This window comes from Canis lupus, chromosome 26 (assembly GCF_011100685.1).
Source record: "Canis lupus familiaris isolate Mischka breed German Shepherd chromosome 26, alternate assembly UU_Cfam_GSD_1.0, whole genome shotgun sequence".
Classification (NCBI taxonomy): domain Eukaryota; kingdom Metazoa; phylum Chordata; class Mammalia; order Carnivora; family Canidae; genus Canis; species Canis lupus.
In genome coordinates, this window is record NC_049247.1 from 31,546,069 (window position 1) to 31,567,192 (window position 21,124).

Here is a 21,124-nt window from a genome sequence, read left to right on the forward strand (position 1 = left end):
GAGAGAGAGAGAGAGAGAGAAAGGGAGAGAGACAGGCAGGGACACAGGAGGAGGGAGAAGCAGGCCCCATGCCGGGAGCCCGACGCGGGACTCGATCCCGGGACTCCAGGATCACGCCCTGGGCCAAAGACAGGCGCCAAACCACCAAGCCACCCAGGCATCCCCTAAAAGATTCTCTTTAAAAGCCATGCATGTTCTATACCTGTAGGTTAGCTCTTAGCCTGGATGTATATGAAAATGATTCATCATTGACTAGCTCTTTTGGTTACCAGTATCAATCAATTAACAAGTATTTACCGAAGATACTACGTGCTTCGTGTTCTAATGGGTACTGTGATAGGATAAAGACATGTTCTGTCAACAGACAGATATGAAACCTTCTGAACTGAGAAAGGATAAGGAGCTACTAAAAAACATAATATGATGTATGTGATCACTATATACAGATATAAATCAGCGTGAAGTTATTAGAGAAAACTACTGACTACGGGATGCTTTAAACTGCCATAGGACTACACAGCACATGCAAAATGAATTAATGAAGATATAGATCATTATATGAATACATGGTTGAAATGAAAGTAAAGGATACAAACATCCTTCTATTTAATTTTGAAAAAATAATATTTGCAAGCTATGCTGAACACTCTTACCACTCTTTAAGGAATTCTCTAATCATTTTTTAAACACAGCATATACTGTGATTTGCAATAGATCTTTCCCCTCTCTAGTAAGAACTTTACCCAAAAGATGAGACTTGGCCCATAGACAAGCTGTAGGGAATTTATATTCTCTGAAATTCAGACAAAAGGCAGGAAGAAAAAGTTCAATTTTCTAGACGAGTGATCAAGTCTTTAATCAGAGGCTCAAAGGAGCCTATAATCAATGGAGTATTTTTCTTGAACCTATACCAGTACTAATTACTAAAGTCAATAAAAAACAATGATAATTAACAATAAGATTTTTATCTCTGACTCATGGTTTTCTTCCACTATAAAGACAGTTTCAAAATCATCATTTAAAGTTTATTTTTCAATCAGAAGAAAATATGAAACCATCTAGTGATGTTTTCAGGAAGTTTTGAGAATTAAAATCACTTCTTTACCGATTGCAATATTGAGAATTAAAATCAATATTCTATTACATATTGAAACAAACGGTTTTCAAACTGAAATAGAATCAAGTAATCAGAAATACCTCTCCCCAAAGGTACAAGAATCTGGGAAACCATTCTACTTCTAATGTTCATTCCCAGCAGTCTGTTGTGAACATGATAGAGCCCATGGATATGGAATCCTTTTACGCGCTACCAACCCCTTGGGCATATTAAGAGGGACGTCACCTTGAAAGCAAGATAGATCTACAAAGACATCACTCTGGTTTTTTGGCTCTCTTCAAAGAATGCAGCATCTTGGGATCATCATTAATGCTCAGGGCTCCAATCATCTTTCCTTTGCTTTTATCATAGTCTTTCTTGTACATCACCTATGAAAACATCACACATGCCAGATCCCACCCATCAGGCAGCGTCACTGGGGTCCCCTGCCCGGGTGCCCAGGCCATACTCTCATCCCTGGCGATCCTGCTGTTGGCTTCGGCTGCCAGCAGGGGGATGGCGTCCACTTTCATGTCAAACTGCTTTGCTTTGCTCTTCTCCCAGTCATGTTTATAGATATTCTGAACAGGAGGTTTCAGCAGAAAAATGGTTAGAACAACATCTAACTCAGAATCATTCAGTAACAATAAGAAACAGACTGAAAATTTCTACATGTAGACTCTTTTCACCTTCAAACACTATACTTCCCAAATGATAGTATAATTATTCATAAGCCTGTCATCTTGCTTCTCCCCTCCCACCACATAAGGATAATACGCTTTCTTAATATCCTATGAACTCTCTAAAGTTTCGGCTATGCCGATGTATAAAGGACGATGTAGAAAGACAACCACTTAGAGAAAGTGAAATGGGACATTCACAGGAGCTTGCCAATGCTACAGAGATTAGCTGAGGGTAATTAAGAGGATGTTTCTGATGGTAACAGAAAATGTGGAAAATGAATTAGAAGAGCAAAGTAAGAGCCTTCTGAGCAGTTCAGCCTTAAAAGCTCCACTTATACTCTGGAAACAATTGCCACCATTGTTTAATTGCATAACTCCTAATCTGGTCTTTTTAAATACCCATAACATTTCCCCTTCACGTGGGCACATAATGGTAGATTTCTGTAGCTTTGATACTTACATCACTTAAGTTATAGGCATTGACTCTGTGCTGGATAAACTGTGGAGCATCTGCTGGTACGCTGCACTTGAACTTCTCACTTTCACGTTTTGCTTTGTAATTCAGCTGGAAAACAGAAGATATCCAAACAGTTCAGGGTCAGGATTTCCTTGAGGGCATGTGGGAGAGTGTATATAAATGACTGAATTACTTCTATACTTCTACCCTTTTCTGAAACACGCCTCAAAGTGATGGTATATCCATCCAGTCAAAGTCTGTTACAAGGCCTAGACTCTGACTCCCTCTTTCAGGATTGTGGTGTAATCCAGTTTGGGTTGTCATTTTTATAAACGCTATCACAATGTATGTGTGGGAAACTCATTGATGGATCTAAACTTTTAGGCTGTGACTTCAGGACACGGACACTGAAAGTCTATTAAATTCTATGATCAGAGAAATAACAAAAATAGAAATAATCCTAAATAACTAAAATCCTAGTACAGTCAAAAAGATACATATATTCTGATTATTAAAAATGTAAAGTACAGCACTGTATTTAAAAAACTTAAAGCTGACATAGGTGGAAGGAAGGGGATAGAGACAGAATGAGGCTGTTGAATTCTGGAGCTAAAGGCAAATGCACGATTGAACGTCAGCAATAACCACCTCGAGAACAGTGCCCGTGGCCGGTCCAGGCCAATGAGAAGATCATGCTGTGAGAAGACACTGCCTACAACACTCTGTCCCTCGTCAGCTTACCGAGTTCAGCTGGGCCAGTGATGTTGGTAACTGGCCAGCGTTTAGCTGTTCCTTCTTGTGGCATAAAATATTAATATGCTAGAAATGCCGCATGATGAACTGACAGGACTCCTGGGGTATAGCGATGTCATTCACTTCATTACCAACTGCAAATGAGCTGTGATACTAAAACACATTTTATCGTAGGACAGGATGTATTTTCCTTCCTGAGAAGGTTGTGCCGCTCTTAGCTGCTGGCACCGTGCAGCCCAAAGTGTGGTCTAGCAGCAGCAGCATGGGCATCGCTGAGGAGCTTGAGAGAGAGTCAGCATCTCTCTCCAGACCAACTGAATCAGAATCTGTACTCTAACCAGGTCGCTGGGTGACCCACACGAGTGTGACCGAGAAGCACTGCTGCTCTTCCCCGATCTTCACCCGGCTGGACCGTTCTGCTTTAGATCACCCTTGACCACCCTCTCTCTCTCTCTCTCTCACCATTCTGTTTGAATTCTGGATCGGTATCCTGTATTCATTTTCTTATTACTACCTGATGTCTTTCTTGTTTCTGCACTCTTCGTATCTTTTTGTATTGCCTTTGTCAGCAAACTCACAATGGGAAATGCTTGCCTTGTTACCTACACAAATACATGCTTTTGTTGTTTGCAAATTCATGAAATTTAGTATGCATTATTTTGGGTGTGTGTCAGATCCCAATGGGCAAATTCCCCACTAAAAATTGGTGACTTATTGAAGAAATATTATTTTTAGTATCGTCTAATACCACTTTTCCCAAGGCTGCAATTCAGTCAAGCAGCTTCATTTGCATCTTATTAAATCTTGAAAAATGACAGTGTTGGGTAGATAGATGAGCCCGTGAAAATGCTTATGTTTCAAATAAACACAGCATTCCAGGTCATCCACACTTGCACAAATCAAGGCACTTACATCGCTAAGCTGTTTCGTGTTGAGTTGGGCTTGCAACAGTACAGGAGTGTCGGTGACGGCCGTGAATTTGGTCTTATCTGGATGAACTTTCCACGTATGCTAGAAAAGATGTTCTTTAATAAAATATCATAATAACGGATCTTTATATTCTTGTTTATATACATACTACATATAAAGAGTTTCCAGTTAAAAATAGAATTTATTTTCTGAAAACTTGGTTGATATGTTGTCACTTCTCTCTCTCAATCTCCATCCCCTGATGTTGCCTCTAAATTGGTCTCCCTGCCACAATTCAGCAACCAGATTAATCTTCCTCCGGCTGACACCTTACAACAGCCCTCCATATGACTTGACCTAAACTGTGCTGTGGCTGATGAGCCCTACCCTACAGAATCTGCCCACCCCCATCCCCTACCATTTCACTTCTTCCCACTGTCTCCGTCTCCAGAACGCTTCTGCTACTTCATCTTTGCAATTCCTTAAGTGCCCAGCTCTTCTCTCCTTAGACCGTTCTTCCAGTTAGTTGCTCTCACCTTGATCTTGGCAGGACTGCACATTCCTGCCTTAGAACTCTCTCAGAGCACCCAGCCTATGGAGCCCATCCAGTCTCACTCCCACTTCATCCTATTTCAATCCTATAGCATCATTCTTCATAGGTTGTATTATCATTGTCTAGTACCTTCCTTCTTTATACGTTTTTTGTTATCTATTTATCCCTCTCAAATGCATGCTCCCCCAGAGGCAGCCCACCTTGTTCCCTTTTCTTTCTCAGCATCAAGGACAGTGCCTGACATAAGCTAGCTCCTCGTGTAAATTTGTGAAATGAATGAACACCCCTCTCTCACAAATCTATCTTACCTTTCCCTCCACTAAGCCACGTGTACATAAACTACTGAAAGTAAAGCTTTATTAAGACCACAAACTATTCTGTAACAGATCGGTTTCTTCACAATAATTTTTGTGCTCCCCAGTTCCACCCCAAATTTAAAATTTAACATCTGCTAACCACTAGGCATTAGCATGTAAACTCCTGCTGAGTTCACCACTAGATGGCACAGGAATCCCAAACCCCATTTGGAGAACTCTGGGCAGCTGACTTCTGTCTTTACACTGGTCTAGCTTCGTGATTGCTTCATATTCTTGTGTGATTTTCTGAGGGAAAAAGCATTTCCCTTATTTTCTTCATACCTGGCTTTGTAATTTTTCTATAATGAGAAAGAACTAAAATAGATCATGACTGTTATTACCCCCAAAGAATGTCATCGAGAGACAGGAACAATGGTCTTCAACTTAATGTCACTGTTGGGAGTGGAGACTTTCATGCAGTGTATTTGATATGGGTCCTTGAAGCTGCCCACGTAATGGCCCAAGACGTTCTGTACATAGGAATGTTTGTATTTAGTCTGAAAGAGAAGCATATTGACAAATATGCCAATTAGGTACGTTATTTGTCACATCGTAGAAAAGCCCTCAAACCCCAGGAGCAACCATGGCCTTTCCAACCTCGCTGAAGTTCTTCAGCAGAGTGTCAAGTTGGTATTTAGGGGTCTCACAGTAGTTCCTGCTCTTTGCTTTTGTCTTCTCATAGCTTTCCCCTCTATAATCTCTCTGTCAAAGGAAGAAGAAAATTAAACAGAGAAGAAAAATCTATGTCATGGTGTAGAAGCCATTCCCATCATTGCTATACTTAACCACAAAGAAAAATTTTGTACTTTTTCAGAATTTATTTTCCATACGGCGAAAAAGGCAGTATTCCTATGGTAGAGGCTCACATCTTAGATAATCTAGTCTGCTAACAACCATATATGCGCTTGTGTTATTTATCCTAACATTGCTGAGCCAGGATATTCCATGACATAACAATGCTGCTTGAGCAACTTTTTTGTCTTAATGTAATTCTATCCACTTGAATGCATTTGAAGGAAAATGAATTTTTTAAATAGTACAAAATTAGGTAAAAGGTATAACGTGGACCTTAAATACTTAGGCACAGTCCCAGAAAAGTCTTCAGCTCATTACTTGATGGAAACGCATTTTATTTACAATAACTTTGGAAGCTGGATTTTCTCCTTGAGTTCTAATATTTTTCTTTATAGTAATATGCAAAAATAGTTTTTTTCCATTTTATTATAGGTATCATGTATTCTTACACATTCTCCTTAATTTTACCGTGCAGAAATCCAAAAATATACGCAGGACAGACAAGCATACTTATAAATGATACAGGATAGGGAATATTTATTTAATGCCATGAGTTAGAGAAGCAATTTTTATAAGGAATTTTTAATATTTTAGTCTTTGAAATGAGATCAGTGTTTTATACAATTCTTAAAATACTTTGTTCTTGAGGTTATGCTTCATCATCTAGTTTTCCTACTTTATTGTCTTTAGCCTGATTTTCTCAGTTTTTGCCTTTTATTTTTCTATATATATTTTTGCAAAGTACCTGAAGTCAGATCATTACATGGAATGAATATGTGTTTATGACATACTGAGATATTAAATCTATTTCTAGGAAATGATAAAGAAAAGGCTATTGCTAGTATATTTTCCCCCTAATAAAACAGAGGGCATTAAAGAAATTAAGGAAACATTTACAATATACACTGATGTCTCGAAGTACAGAGTTGTTATAAGAATAAGGAACTTAATCATTTTTTACTCCTGGGCTTTTGTGTGTGACTTGTCATCCTGAATTGGAGATTTCATATAGGCTAAACATCTCATCCAAAGTTATAGTAAACAGTAAATGTAGCCATATCTGAAAGTAAGCATGATTTTACAAAGACACTCACGTCACTCTGGTTCTTGGGATCATCATTAATGCTCAGGGCTCCAATCATCTTTCCTTTGCTTTTATCATAGTCTTTCTTGTACATCACCTGTGATAACATCACACGTGCCAGATCCCACCCATCAGGCAGCTTTACTGGCAGCCCCTTCCCAGGGTGCCCAGGCCATACTCCCATCCCTGGCGATCCTGCTGTTGGCTTTGGCTGCCAGCAGGGGGATGGCGTCCACTTTCATGTCTAACTTCTTTGCTTTGCTCTTCTACCAGTCTTGCTTATAGACATCCTAACCGGAAAATTTTAACAAAGGAATTGGCAAAGGTGATATGCATATTATCATACTGTTAAGACTAATGAGTATCTCAATACTCTGTCTTAATATGAAACAAATGAACCATTTTCACTATAGAAAATCATGCATAAAAAAAGAAAATCATGCATATTTTAGTTATTTTTCTTCAAACTGAAGCTTCTAATTTTCCAAGATCAAGGTGCTCTCCTCCTCATTAGAATCTTTCATTAAATTAACCTAATCCTAGTTACCATACTAATACCTAACTCCTGTTACTGAGCCTTTCACAGAGTGGCACCAAATATTCTACAGTTAATTTACTTTTTATGATCTAAAGATATCACTTTCATTTGATCTCAAGGTCCTTTGAAAGGTTATTTCCTGAATCATTACAATACTCATTGATGCTAGATAATCTAAGGACTTATTTATAGAATTGTTGAAGAAATGAGATCTCCCCTTCAAAGGGATATTTGCACTTTCTATAAAATTAAGTTTTGAAAATGAAAGGTAGCAATGGATACCTACCTGGCCTTATGCCTTTTATGCAAGCTCTCTTACATGTAGAAATAAGCACCGTTTATGTGAAATAAGGGATATTATACGTCTGAGTAGTAAATAAAATGAAACTGTATCTGAAGAAACAGGTCCTGGGTGAAAATTAATCATTGTATGACATAAATGAATATATGGCTAAAATATATCACATTATGATTTGCAGTCAAACCTACATGAGTGGTGGCATTTTGGAGGTTGGTTAAAACATATCGAGATTGTCTAATTGTATGAAGCTACCTACAACATTGCTACACACATTTATAAGGTGAATTGAAAGATACATGGGTAGAGGCATAAGGGCATGGTGCAGATGCTAAATGTTCTTCCCATCTTTATTTAAGATTTTATCTATTATTGAGAGAGAGAGAGAGAGAGAGGAGAGAGGGAGAGGGGCAGAGACACAGGCAGAGGGAGAAGCAGGCTTCATGCAGGAGCCTGATGTGGGACTCGATCCCAGGACTCAGGATCATGCCCTGGGCCAAAGGCAGGCGCTACACTGCTGAGCCACCCAGGGATCCCTGTTCTTCCCATTTTTAACACTGAAGTGTTTATGCAGTGAAACAACCCAGAAATAAAAGCACAGGTTGTCAGGATATCCCATACCATAGTATATAGGAGCTTCCATCACTCAGGTTATAAGCATTGACTTTGTGCTGGAGGAGGGCAGGAGTATCTGGAGGTATGTGGCACTTGAACTTTTCACTTTCATGCTTTCCTTTGTAGTTCAGCAGAGATAGAGAGTGAAAGAGACAAAGACAGATGGAGAGACAGACAAAAAAGGAGACCATTAGCTCGAAAGAAGAATTGTCCCAAAATACAAAATCTCGGGTGGTACATTTCATAGAATAAAACGTAAAATACATTATGTTAATTAACAACTGACAATGCTGTTGAGATCAATACAGAAGTCCAGAGCTAGGGTAGTCCACCCTGCACGACTGACAACCTGCATGAAAGCACGTCTGTCACCGTGGTAGGACTATCCTGGAAGGAGGTGGCTCTTTCATATATGCTCCCTCTCCAGGCACATCACAACCGGCCCCCAGAATCAGCAGATTCTTGAGACTCACAGCCCTTTCTCTCTTTCCATTGTCAACGCTCACTTTCCGGAGAAACACGTTCTAACAAACCTGGTTACGTCCCCTCACATACATTATGCTTTGTTAATACTCTTTATCTGAAGACTTTATTTCTGGCCATCAATTGACTGAGGTTACTTTTATTGCTTTGCTTACTTCAGCACAAGTTTGGAAGTTCATACTTAAAAGTCATGTGATAAAAGTATCTCCAAAGCTCCATTTTCCGAAACTTATTGGAGACAGAGACATACCGTGTATTAAACATCAACTCCGGGCCAGGGTATTTACTATGCTCAGATCTCCTTTCGTTTACTCTTCAAAACAACTGCAAATTACAAAAGGGTAACTAACACGAGGCATAACGAGGTTAAACAATTTGCCTAGGGTGCCGGGTTATAAACGACAGAGCTGGAATTTCACCCAGATTTGCCTGGCTAAAGACCTCATGTTCCTTCCAGCATGGTAAGCTATATTAGGCCCCCTTAGAGAACCATTCTGCTATCCTTGCTATACATCCCAGAAGATGCAAGGCAACTAAATAAGGAGATCTTTTAGGTGATTACAAATATAGACAAGTTAAATTTGATACACTCACTTAGCCTTTTTTTTTTTTTTTGGTAAATGTGACAAGTCACTGGATTTTATATACAGAGTTATGATAGGTTATCCCTCAAAATTGGATTTCCTGCCTATTTAAAGGAACTTACATCACTCAGTTGCTTGGAATTGACTTGGGCTTGCACCAGCACAGGAGAGTCGGTGACTTGAGTGAAGTTTGTTTTATCTGGATGGACTTTGTAGGTGTGCTGTGGAGGAAAAAAGGAATAGTCTTAGCAATCAAATCCTATAGTCCAAGCAAGGAGAACCCATTCCCCAAAAGAAAAGAAACTTGTAGTTAATAAAACACAAGGCTCTTTTCTAATTAGACTGCAGTGTTTTAGAGATGCTTTCGCAGCTGTACAAGAAACTTTCTCATTCTTCAGATTTCTGATAACTCCTCTTTGGGGAAATGAACTAGAATTAGCTCTTGAAAAGTATGGATGACAGCTAGGGAAAACGGTTCATCACCTACAAGATAGATTTTGTTTCTTATAATTTCCTTGCTTGCATATATTTGAAAAGTGTTAAAATTTTAAATTTCTCTTGAACCGCTAGATGCTCTGGAGGCCAGGATGTTTGAAGGTCATACTACAGACTCACATCTTTACATGGATCCAGCTTCTCGATTGTTTCATTTTTTTGAGTTATACTCTGGGGGAAGAAGCCTTTGCCTCGGTCTTCTTCGAATTCTGCTTTGTAGTTGTTCTACGAGGAAGAAAAATCAGACACAAGGATGCAACCATTTTATCCATGCCCTAAAGATGTGTTAAGTGGAAAGCTAAACAACTGTCTTAGAACTTACATCGCTGTTTTGAGCTGCAACTTTCATGCAGTGTGTATGATATGGATCCTCAAAGCTGCCCACATAGTGTCCCAAAATATTCTTTAAGTAGGAATCTTTGTATTTGGTCTGAAAGACAAAACATATTTCATGTATTTATTGGGGGAGAATAATGGATCTTTTCTTAACAGAAGAAGTAACCACAGAATTGCTTACATCACTAGTGAAGTTGTGCAGAACTGTATCAAGTTGGAATTTGGGGGTTTCACAGTAATTTATGCTCTTTGCCTCGGTCTTTTCATAGTTTTCCTTGTATGGTTCCTGTCGAAGAAAAAAATCAAAGTAGATTCTTGTCACTCCCACACTGATTATAGTGCTTGTATTTCTCAACAACAATAAACAAGAAGGAGAAGATAAAAAGATATATCCTGTCAACGGTCTTAAAAACTGACAATCAATATTGGGGTGTAGTGAATGAAAAGTTTCTTCTATTAGCAATTACTGTAAAGTTTAGGTTTTTAACATTCACCAAAAAAAAGTCAAGAAACCAGTACTCTACCTCAGACCAAGCCCTTAGTTGTGGAGATTTGTGTGTACTTCAGGACTGCTACATCCGCTCTCCCTCAACTCAGACTCGTCTTTCACTGATGGTGCAACAGACAGGAATCTTCTGAGCAACAGTGAATTCTTTTTGAAACAAACCTTCACAAAAATGTTTAGTATAAGTTGAGAAATACACTCTCTCTTCCTCCTTCCACCAAGGAAAAAACCTCCTTACACAAACAGATAGTATATCCTGTATATAGGTATATACAGGAACTCAGATGATAAAGCTACTCACTCTTCCTCTCAGCTATGACCCAAATTTAGCTCTAATACTGACAATAAACAACCACTGGATTTTAAATGCACAACTGATAAAGTGAGAGTCTTGTCCCTTTCTCATGTTAGGTTTTGAGGTTGTACATGGTGCTTTTTGGTTTTTAAAAATTTATATTGTTCTCTTTATCAACAAAGTAGGTTTGAACCTGAGCTTTGCTAGGTTTGATAAAGATGACCTTTATTTAGGAAACAGAAAACATGCTTTGCATTGATTTCCCAACAGGGCTATTTGGACAGATCCACTCACGCTCTCTCACCTGCCACTCCAACTCCACTCGCCTCATTCCTCAATCACAGGTACACATTTCTATGGTGCTGACTTAATTTGAGGGACAAAGAAAAGATAACTAACCCACAGGGGGAACACCATGTATAATCCTCAAATATTGGGAAAGCTTAATACTGTGGGAATAACTTAATTGATCACATGTTCCCTCTTATTTATATAGTCAAAGTGGTCTTGGGCTGTTAGTCTCTTAATGCATCTCTCACTTATCCGATCTGTTTTATTTTAAATCTTATGGATTGGTCAGACTCTTAATTCTACAAGTAGAAACTCCTGTGAAGACTTAGGGAGCCACCTTTTATTTTTTGTTGTTGTTGCTTGTTTGTCTTTTGGGGGAGCCATCTTTTAAGTCGTGCTTTCTGCAAATGATGGTTTCTAGGGCCAAGATTTGCACAGAGAATGACAGAGGTGAGGGGAAGAACCTGTGGAACCCAGGACATTTGTCTTTGCCCTGCTTGAAGAACACAAGGGCAGGGTGCACACACAACTTCACCTCTCACTCTCTGCCCCTTGCAAAGCCTCTTTCTGTGTCAGGATCCCAAAGAAGCACAAGCACTAGAACCTATAAGCAAATGAGGTTTTCTCTGCCCCTTGAGCTAAATCCACAGGCACCCCCCCTCCCAAACTAACACACATCATACTCAGGGGGCATTCCTGTCTTCCTGTGGTTATATAGTTCCAGGGAAACTGCTACACTAGAATCCTAAATTATTTGCAAAATTATGTATGCATTTAGTCATTATAGAAAGAGAGATAGTTCATCTCTCTAGCAGCTAAAGTTAAAAAAAAACACTTTCTGACAAGAACGTACTTATTACATCACTCAGGGCATTTCCTGCCGCCTTCAGCTGCTTGAGCAGTGGGTTCTCTGAGGCAGGAAGTACATTATAATCAGGCTTTCCTTTATTCTTTTCAGAGTCTTCTTTGTATTTTACCTGTAGGAGTGAAATGATAAAGTAACTGGGTTACTTTTGTTCTTGTCTCTATTATGGATATTATGACATAGTTCTACAAATCAATTTTCTCTCTAGAAAAGTGGCAGCTTGACATTTTATAAACAAAATACTCATAGTAACTCATAACAGCAGCAAAGAAACTGCATAAATCTCCAGGATAACTTTTCTTCCCATTCATTTATTCACTCAAAAACATCCATAGGGTATTCATTACATGCTGGCCTTGGGACAAATACATGAAAGAATAACACCTGGTCCTTGCCCTCAAAGAGAAAAAGACATACACAAATAATGGCAGTGTATCATGTCTCAGACACTTGCTACTCCACAACTCTCATTTAACTTAGCCACCAGTGACCTAACTGCCAACACATTTTTTCAAGAAAGCAAGCCAGAAGCATCATCAAAATCTATCCTCTGATGCCTCATTGACTGTGTGTGAGCATGTGTGCAGTTCACGTGCGTGCAGAAGTGACTGTACGTTGGTAATTTCAATTCAGAAACATTTTAAATAGCGGATCGCTCCTTTCTCCCTTCACTCACTTCTCACTCTCTCCTCACTCTACTCCTACCTCATCTCGCTGATGTGTTCACATGGAGATACTCCAGAGTTCAGTCCTTAGAGTTTTCTGTCTATGCTTGCTCCCTTGATGGCCTCCAGTCTTCGGACATTAAATACTCTCCATATACTGATGACTCCCAAATTTATACAACCCTCCCATATATCTCCCCTGAAACTTCAGACTTGTACAATCAACTGCCCACTTAACATTTCCACTTCGATGTCTAAAACGCATTTCAAATCCTACATGTTGGAAGCTTAGCTCACGTTTTCCCTCCAAAAATAATTATGCCCTCCTTCCACACTCTTCTCTCTTAATAAAGAGAAATCCCATCCTCCAGTTGCTTAGACCCATTCTTCTCATATCCCACATCCAACCCAATAGCAAACCAGGTCAGCTCTATTCTCAAAGTCCATTTCATCCATCAGCCCTGCTCCCCTCCTGATCTAAAACATCACTATTTTGCACCTGGATACTAAATGGCTTCCTGGTGGTGTGATATCCTTGCTTTCACACCCTCAGCAGGGCCAAGGCTAGGGTTTCAACCACGTCTGATTGGCTTTGAAGTTTATTTCTAGTGCTTTAGAACGTCCAGGATTCTTCTTACCAAAGTCTACTCTACAGAGTATAGGAGCATATCCATGGATTTGTGTATCTTGTCTGCGTCTAGATGTTCAGCAATTGCTGAAGGAAAATAAGAAAAATCATGGTAATAGATTGTGTGGGAGTTTCCATATTCAGAGAAGGTTGACAGCTGTCCTTTCTTGAGGGGTCCTTCTGTCTGAGAGCACAACCTTTCTAATTGCAGGTATCAAAAGGTCCTTTAACAAATACTGAAGATGATACCTGACTATTGTTAAAGGTCAGACATAGGAAAATTTTTCAAAAATTTGGTAGCCTTATGATAACCCCAAATTGCACTTTTTGTTGAGCCCCAAGAACCCTCTTTTTTTTCATTACATACAAAAGCAAAATTTCTAAGAAACTCACCCACAATAAGACCATCATGACAAATAAGAGCATTTCTTCATACCTTGCTAGCTGCCACTCCAGCTTGTTTATTCACTTTGTACTCTGGTGTTTCGGTCTACGTGAAGTAGATCTGGTCTTTCATATTCTCAAAGTCTTCCTGGTATTTCCTCTGTAAGACATTACACACACTGGAGAATTGCCATGAGCACAGACTATGAAAGGGTTCACATGGGAGGACAGGGGCCGCTTCAAGAGCTCACGCACAGCCGTGCTCCTCTTGGCTTACACATGGGTCCGGTTACAATGAGAGATGGTAGTGCCATCATCAAAACAATTAGCAACTCAACAGAGATTTGGAGCACTTACAAGAGGCTGAAAACCAGCCTCTAAAGAGCTCTCAAAGACCAGGGGCAGAAAACTTCAGAGGAAAAAAAAAAGAGCACTTTTACAGTGAAGAAACTCTGGGAAGAAACAAATCAGTTTCATAAAATGTACTGGTTGGGTTCTCCAGGCAAATAGTACTTTAACAAGGGCCCCTTTAACCTGTACTCACTTTGAAAACATATTGTTGATATGAAAATTGAGGCAAGCATAATGGAATTTAATCAAAACAGTATTTCTCAAAAAAAGAAAGATGGAGAGATTTCTTTGTCAGCAGGAACTCTACACAGGTCTTGTCCCCATGAAGAGGAACCTGGACTCCAATGTACTTGTAAACCTGCAGGTGCAGCTGAGGGCCAGAAGTCATAAAGGAAAGGGTCACTTTTTCAACCTAAGAATATCTGGCTCTCCCTTCGTACTGCTATTCCCACTAGCAGCCCCCTGTGCCATGTCCACAGTCACCCCTTCTTTTTCGACAGCTTCAACCGCTCGCTCTTCATTAGCTCCTTTCCTTTAACTTACTAAAGGCCTCTCTGTTGTTAAAGTATCATGTCCATTAAGCATGCAGCAGCCCCTTCACCCTTGCCCTCTTTTTCCTTCACTACTGACTACTCAGGGCTTTCCTTCCGTCAACCTTGAACCCTGCCTCCAAAAAAGCAGGACGATTTGTCAATCCCCAGATACATGAAGCCCTCTTACGCCTGTGGACCTTGTACCTGCTGTTCCCTTTCTTCAACATGCCCCAGCTCCAGACTCTCCCCATCTGCCTACAGGCTGCTGCTCATTCTCCATGGCCCTGGGTCAGCACAAGATCCCCTCCTGAGCCCTCCCTGACCTGAAGACCTTCTCCTGGGGTCTCACTCAATGTGACCGTTAGCTCCTTGGAAGGAACTGTCGGATGATGCCATGACTGGCTGTTTACCTATCTGCCCCTCCTTGGACTGTCAGATCTGGATGACAGCAAACGTAACCTCTCATTTGGGAGCCCTCGTGGCTTGGGCAGACCCTGACCAGAGCAAAGGTTCAATGATGGATTTCTGAATCTATGTTTTATATACTGACGCCATGGAGGGAAATCTCATTAGGAGACTTACTGTGCCAACTCTGCTACTACTCACTTGTGAGACTTACACAAATTACTTCTCCTTCCAGGTGGCAGTATTCTTATTTACAACATACAGAGGCTGGATAGTTCCTGGGGCACCTGGGGGGCTCAGTGGTTGAGCATGTGTCTGGCTCAGGGTGTGACCCTGGGGACCCGGGATCGAGTCCCGCATCAGGCCTCCTGTGGGGAGCCTGCTTCTCCCTCTGCCTGGGTCTCTGCCTCTCTGTTTCTCATGAATAAATAAAAACCTTTTAAAAAAAGAAGCTGGATAGTTCCAAGGTCCCAGTCATCTTCATGCTTTAACCAAGTCTAACTATGTCCCATCCTAACAACGTCTACCTACTGCCTAAAACAAAAGCTTTTACGAATATCCAAGGGTCAATGGAGATACAAAAGACCAGTTTTAAGATGCAGTTATATTAGTTCCTCTACTCAGTCTTTAAGGAGCGAAGGCTTTATTTTAGGCATAGGGCGATTGGTATTTTCCATGGCTGGCCGAGTCCTCAGAGTGAGCAAAGTCCTATCAGAATGAATGCTTACTAAGTAGGGCATCCTGTCAGGAAGCTCCAGAGAAACCGGATCTAGAAGTCCTCATTTCTCAGGAACTTTGTTCAGAATTCTGTCTTGTTAGAATTCTGTACTCTGGATCCACTTAAAGTCTCTCTTGGTATTTGCCAAATATTTGTTTCGGCTCAGATAACAAGAGAAACCTAGTAAGTGGGTTTCAGAGAAACTGGAAGAAGGCACAGGTGAGGGGGACAGAAAGCCTCCAAACCCAAGCCCTCAGTTGAGATCTCCGTGCCTAGGCAGCGGAATGTTCTGTGAACAACAGCCCGCGGGGGGGGGCGGGGGGAGCCTCTGTGCCCAAGAACTGTAGGAGCTCATGGTGTGGACAACAGTATTAATAGGCAGGCTGGGAACCTGATGCTTGGTGCAGTTAGTCTGCAATAAAGTTACAACCCGTATCTTAAGTGCCACGTTTTTCTGAGGAAGGATGGGAAGATTTTACTTCACTATGCAGTCTCCATTATGTATTCTGTTGAGGTATCTCAAGACATGTGGTCAACTGTACCTGTTTGAAGTCCCTAGCACCAAAGTGGCATGGAGGTTTCCCTTCATCTGTCCATCTTATGGGTAAAGGGAGACGGGAAATTAAGTACCTTCTTGGACACTCTTCCTGAGCTCACGTGACACGGCATTTCCTGGTTCTCCTTCAACTTCTCTGACCATTTGTTCTCTCATTACTCTGCCGGCTGCTTTCCAGATGTCCTAAGTAGGGGTATCCTCCAAAACTCTGCCCTTGGCCATACACTACTCCACCCCCCCTTCATATATTTTCATGTCCTCAGCTATCACTTTTATTCCGATGACTCTCCAATATTAATCTTTTGTCCTGTTCTTATGCCTGTGCAATAGGACAAAGTTTCTAATGGAAGATCCAGATCAAGGCATCTTATGGATGAGGCATCTCAACTCCATTCCTCCGTTCACTAGTACAGTTGTACCCCTATACACCCAGACTACCAGTCTCTGTTGTAAGCTCCTTGATGGCTCCTTTCACTCTCTCATCTCCAATATCCAATGTCCTTAACACTTTTAAAATACCTATTGCCCTCAGATTCCTTTCTTCCTCTCCGTTGTGCTCCCTTTCATTCCATGATATTATTAAAATAGTCTTCTTCAATGTATCACAATTATTCCTAGTCCCAATCCACTATATTGTCCATCAAAGTTTTTCCATATCCTACTTTTACCATACTGTTTGTCCCCCAAAAAATCACAGGGTATCTCTTAAGGACTACCATATCATGTCAAAGCTATTTGGTCTGATTTTCAAGGTCCTGCCACCACTTCCTTAAAAGCACCCTCCTAATGAGGTGTCCACAGCATTCAGTTTCTTTCTCCTCACCAGACTCATTCCACCTCTGTCCCTCGTTTCAAGTGTACTCTCTACGTGGAATGCCTTTTCTGGTCATAATTGCCCTTTCCCTTGGGATTACCACTTCCACGAGGCCTTCTCTAATTACTTGCATGTGTCTTTTCAGCAAGTATTAGACTGTAGAATTTGCTCCCTAAGATTTTTGAAAACTGTTTTCTTATTGTTTCATGTATAACAATTTCATCTTACCAGCCTGATTATAAAATCTCAAGGGAAAGGATGAAAACTTCTTTTCTATCCTGCCAGCTGTCCATGCATAGACTTTCAACAAGTAACTACTGATCACTTGATAAAGGTCACACAGTAATACATATTCATAGATACAGAAGGTTACACAATATTATATATTCATAAGATACAGAACCAGAAAATGAACTTAGAAGCAAGAAGTCCCTACACATTAAAATTGGTACCGTGTACTAGAGAGCCTTAAGTTTTTGTTATGGCTTCTCTAGTTCCTATGTTACTCTATGGAAAGACTGGAGCATAATCTATGCTATATTTTAACGAATTATATGAAAACAGATAAAAATATATCCCCTAAATTTGCAAATGACATCGAGTGAGAGGCAATAAAAGATCAAGACCTCAAAAGTCGGAGACACCATCAAATGAGTCTGCATAATTCCAGTAGAAGGCAAGATAGGATCCTAAGACCCACTGGAAATAAATCCCAGTAATTTTCAAGACGCCAACTGACTTGTTAAGTCCATAGTGAATGTAAGAAGTTCTAGGGGTCTGATTGACAACTGAATCAAAAACAACTTGTTGTTTTATACAAGAGTGCTCTCCTGAAGACTAGAACAGTAGCCTTTGGATTTTCAATATAGCCTCTAGCAAATCCAGAGGTCAAGAAATAAAGCTCCTCAAAACAAGGGGAAGTGCTAGAATCAAGTGGAGTTCTCTGCTGCGGATATAGCTTTCAACCTAAGGAGTCTCTTAGGCCTTTTAAGTCCCTCTAAAACTGTTTTCAAGATAAAAGACACTAAAATTCTGGTCAGTGGAGACAGCTGATTTTTCTTTTTACTAACTTTGAAATATCCTCCATGTCTTTGAAATATCCTCTGTGTATACCTTACGGCAAGAGCTTTTGTGGGGTAACTACACAAGCCATGTTTGGACAAGTGTGTCAGTTCATGTAGACAAAGGGGGACACATCACAATTCACACTTTAAAATTAGGAAGCAAATCAAACTCCTTCAATAACATTTTTCACTTAATATATTTCGGGAAATGGCTACGATCCCAACAGGTTTTTTTTTTAAGTGCCACTCTACTGTCACTGAAGAACTTCAACTCCAGCCAAGGGAACAGAGGGCACAGGCTACAGTGGAAAGAACACCGGTCTTGGGATCACAAGATCAGGTTTCTAATCTGGGTTTTGCCCACTAATGACCTAGGTCTTAGACTCAGGTTCTTCAACTAATAAAAAACAAGATTGGGTTTAATTATATCTAATATAAATTATACATCTAAGTACACATCATAAATTACAACGATTCTAGATGTATTCATCTGCTATTATGACATTTAGTCTTTTTGAAAGAGGAATTGCAAAGAACATTTGGCCAGAAGACCTAACTGGAAGCGTCCCGATTCCACACTCCCAAACAATGTTGACTGCACTTGACTTACATCACTGAGGGCTTTCTGGGCCTGGGCCACCCGTCTCAGCTCTGGGCTATCGTTGTACGCGTAAAACAAGCTTTTGTCAGCTTCCCAGTCCTCAGTGTACAGTTTCTAAATCAGAAAAGAGTGAGAAGTTATGAGATAGGAGCTCCCACTTATACGAAATACACAACTTTGAATTCATCCATCAATAGCAAGAAGAACCGGTAGGGCAGGGGGGTAAGAGCAAAGGCAAATGGAATCTCCAGATAGCCTCCCCCATTCCACTCAGTCCAAGTCATCTTCATTAATAGCGTGTCCTGCTTCTCCTGACAAATCATGTTTTCAGGAGGGTAGATGTGTCGGATTTTGTTTCATCTCCTCTCTGGGGCCTTATCTGCTTCCCACAACAACTATGAATGCAAGCGGAAGGAGGCAGGAGGCACCTCGCATAGTTCCTTGTCACGAAATAAACATTTCGTAAGAGCGATAGTCAGAAATAACTCGAAGTGTAGCCCCGGTCTCTAAGAGCCAGGTCTCCGGCACATCTCCCTTCTCCCCACGTGTTCAGCTTCCCACCAGGACCCTCCCTCCCACTCAAGAGCTTTCCCCTCAGTTCCCCCTTGCCAGCCACAACCCCTGCAGCCCACACGGCTCAAGGACACTCGCAGAAAGGCTGGGCCACCACGCGCCAGGTCCGCACAAGCACCAGGGATTCCTCTGAATTAGGTGGAGGAGGACAGAGTTCATGACAGAGCAGAAGCCCTCACCTTCCCACACATGGCTGTGTTCTTAACTGCCTGGACAAGCTCAGGGGCATCAGGGGGACGCAGGTACTCATCGTTGGTGTCTTCCCAGTTCTGCTTGTATAAAACCTAGACAGACAGGGAAGAGGACCCGTGGTTGAGGCCACCCACGAGCTATGAGGGTTCAGAGAACAGAGTGCTGTTGAGTCTTTCACAGTCAAAGCGCTCTCATGGAGGGGCTGCCCTTGTGCCAGTTGTCACCAGCACTGACTGTGCGAGCGGTGACCATGTCAACATCCCACGATACTTCCCCTGCATTGTAAGCTTTTACTTGAAAAGTCTGATCTCTTAAACTAAGTCATGATCATGATTCTCCATAGATTCCTTTTAAGGGCTGCAACCTTTGAAAGTCATTGGCCGATTCTGGAGAGGGGGCATGTTCCTCTTGACCTATGTGGTATTTTTTCCATGTTTTTGATTAGTTATTTACATTTGAAATTTAAGGATTTCTTGTAAAAATTAAGCTCCCTGACTTCTCTAAAAAGAAGTAGGAGCCTCTGGCAACCCTGGGATTGCATTCGGCACGGCAACTGCCTGGACCGAGTTGCAGGGCAGAGGTTTGACAACCCACTTCAGTCATCCGTGCAGTCTCCCTGACAGGTGTGGGCACCGAGCTCATGATGCCCTGAGATTCAGGGAAGACTGGCGAGCAGGATCAGGCCTGTCGCGTTTTCTTAGGTCAGATAGAGGAAACCCACATGCATCCCAAACATCCACACTGTGACCTCACCTTAGTGACTTGCTGCGACACTTTCTTCGCATGTTCAATGTCCTTTGCTTTTTCGTCCACGTGACACACAGTTTTAGCAACATCGCCATCCATTCGATACTTAACCCGCAGAAATCAAGCACAGCATTCGTGACGGGCGTGCCAATGTGAGTAGATTAAAGGCTATCTTACAACCAAACAGCATTAACCCAATGACTCAACGTCTGTGCCGCAAAGTGAAGTTTCTGCACTCTTAGAAAGTAGAAAACTATCATAGTAGAAAACTATCATAGTAGAAAACTATGATCCCCAAAGATCTGTGGAGCACCTGCATTCGCTGTATATCTGCTTTCCTGGTGGAATTCCAGCCTCCCTGCACTCCTCTGTGGAGGACCACAGTGAATTCAAACTTCCCATCTCCTATCATCTCTTAAGCTAACCTACTTAGCCAAGCTTTTGGAAATCTCTGGGGGGTTCTCATTTAGAGCCACATAATCTATAGCCAAAGCTTCCTCTAGATTTCTCGACTGTCTCAGACTAATCTGACTCGTTTCCTCTACACCTGTTAAAGCCCTCAATTCCCAGTGGTGAGCATGTTTTCCACCTCTCCCTCCCCTTTATTTTAGCAATGCCACCCACCTCACTGAGTTGATCTTGTACTTTCTTTTTTCATATAAATTTGTATGTTATCGGTGTTCTATTTGCCAACATATAGAATAACACCCAGTGCTCATCCCATCAAGTGCCCCCTTCAGTGCCTGTCAATCAGTCACCCCCAGCCCCCACCCGCCTCCCTTTCTACCACTCCTAGTTTATTTCCTAGACTTAGCAGTCTCTCATGTTCTGTCTCCCTTTCTGATATTTCCCACTCATTTTTTCTCCATTCCCCTTTATTCCTGTCCACCATTTTTTATATT

At 41.1% G+C, this 21,124-nt stretch overlaps 1 long non-coding RNA gene across 1 annotated transcript; it reads right to left on the bottom strand.

The window, feature by feature from the left end:
- Nucleotides 1-1,225: 1,225 nt before the first annotated feature.
- On the bottom strand, nt 1,226-20,879 carry LOC119866244. The gene is made up of 16 exons (XR_005379491.1): nt 20,229-20,879; nt 19,463-19,567; nt 18,720-18,824; nt 13,721-13,828; nt 11,980-12,103; nt 10,560-10,702; nt 10,217-10,321; nt 10,022-10,129; nt 9,820-9,924; nt 9,327-9,425; nt 8,144-8,255; nt 5,405-5,509; nt 5,149-5,304; nt 3,902-4,000; nt 2,240-2,344; nt 1,226-1,677 (listed from the first exon to the last, which is right to left on the bottom strand). It is a non-coding gene; the product is annotated as an uncharacterized LOC119866244 (long non-coding RNA).
- Between the last annotated feature and the right edge of the window lie 245 nt (nt 20,880-21,124).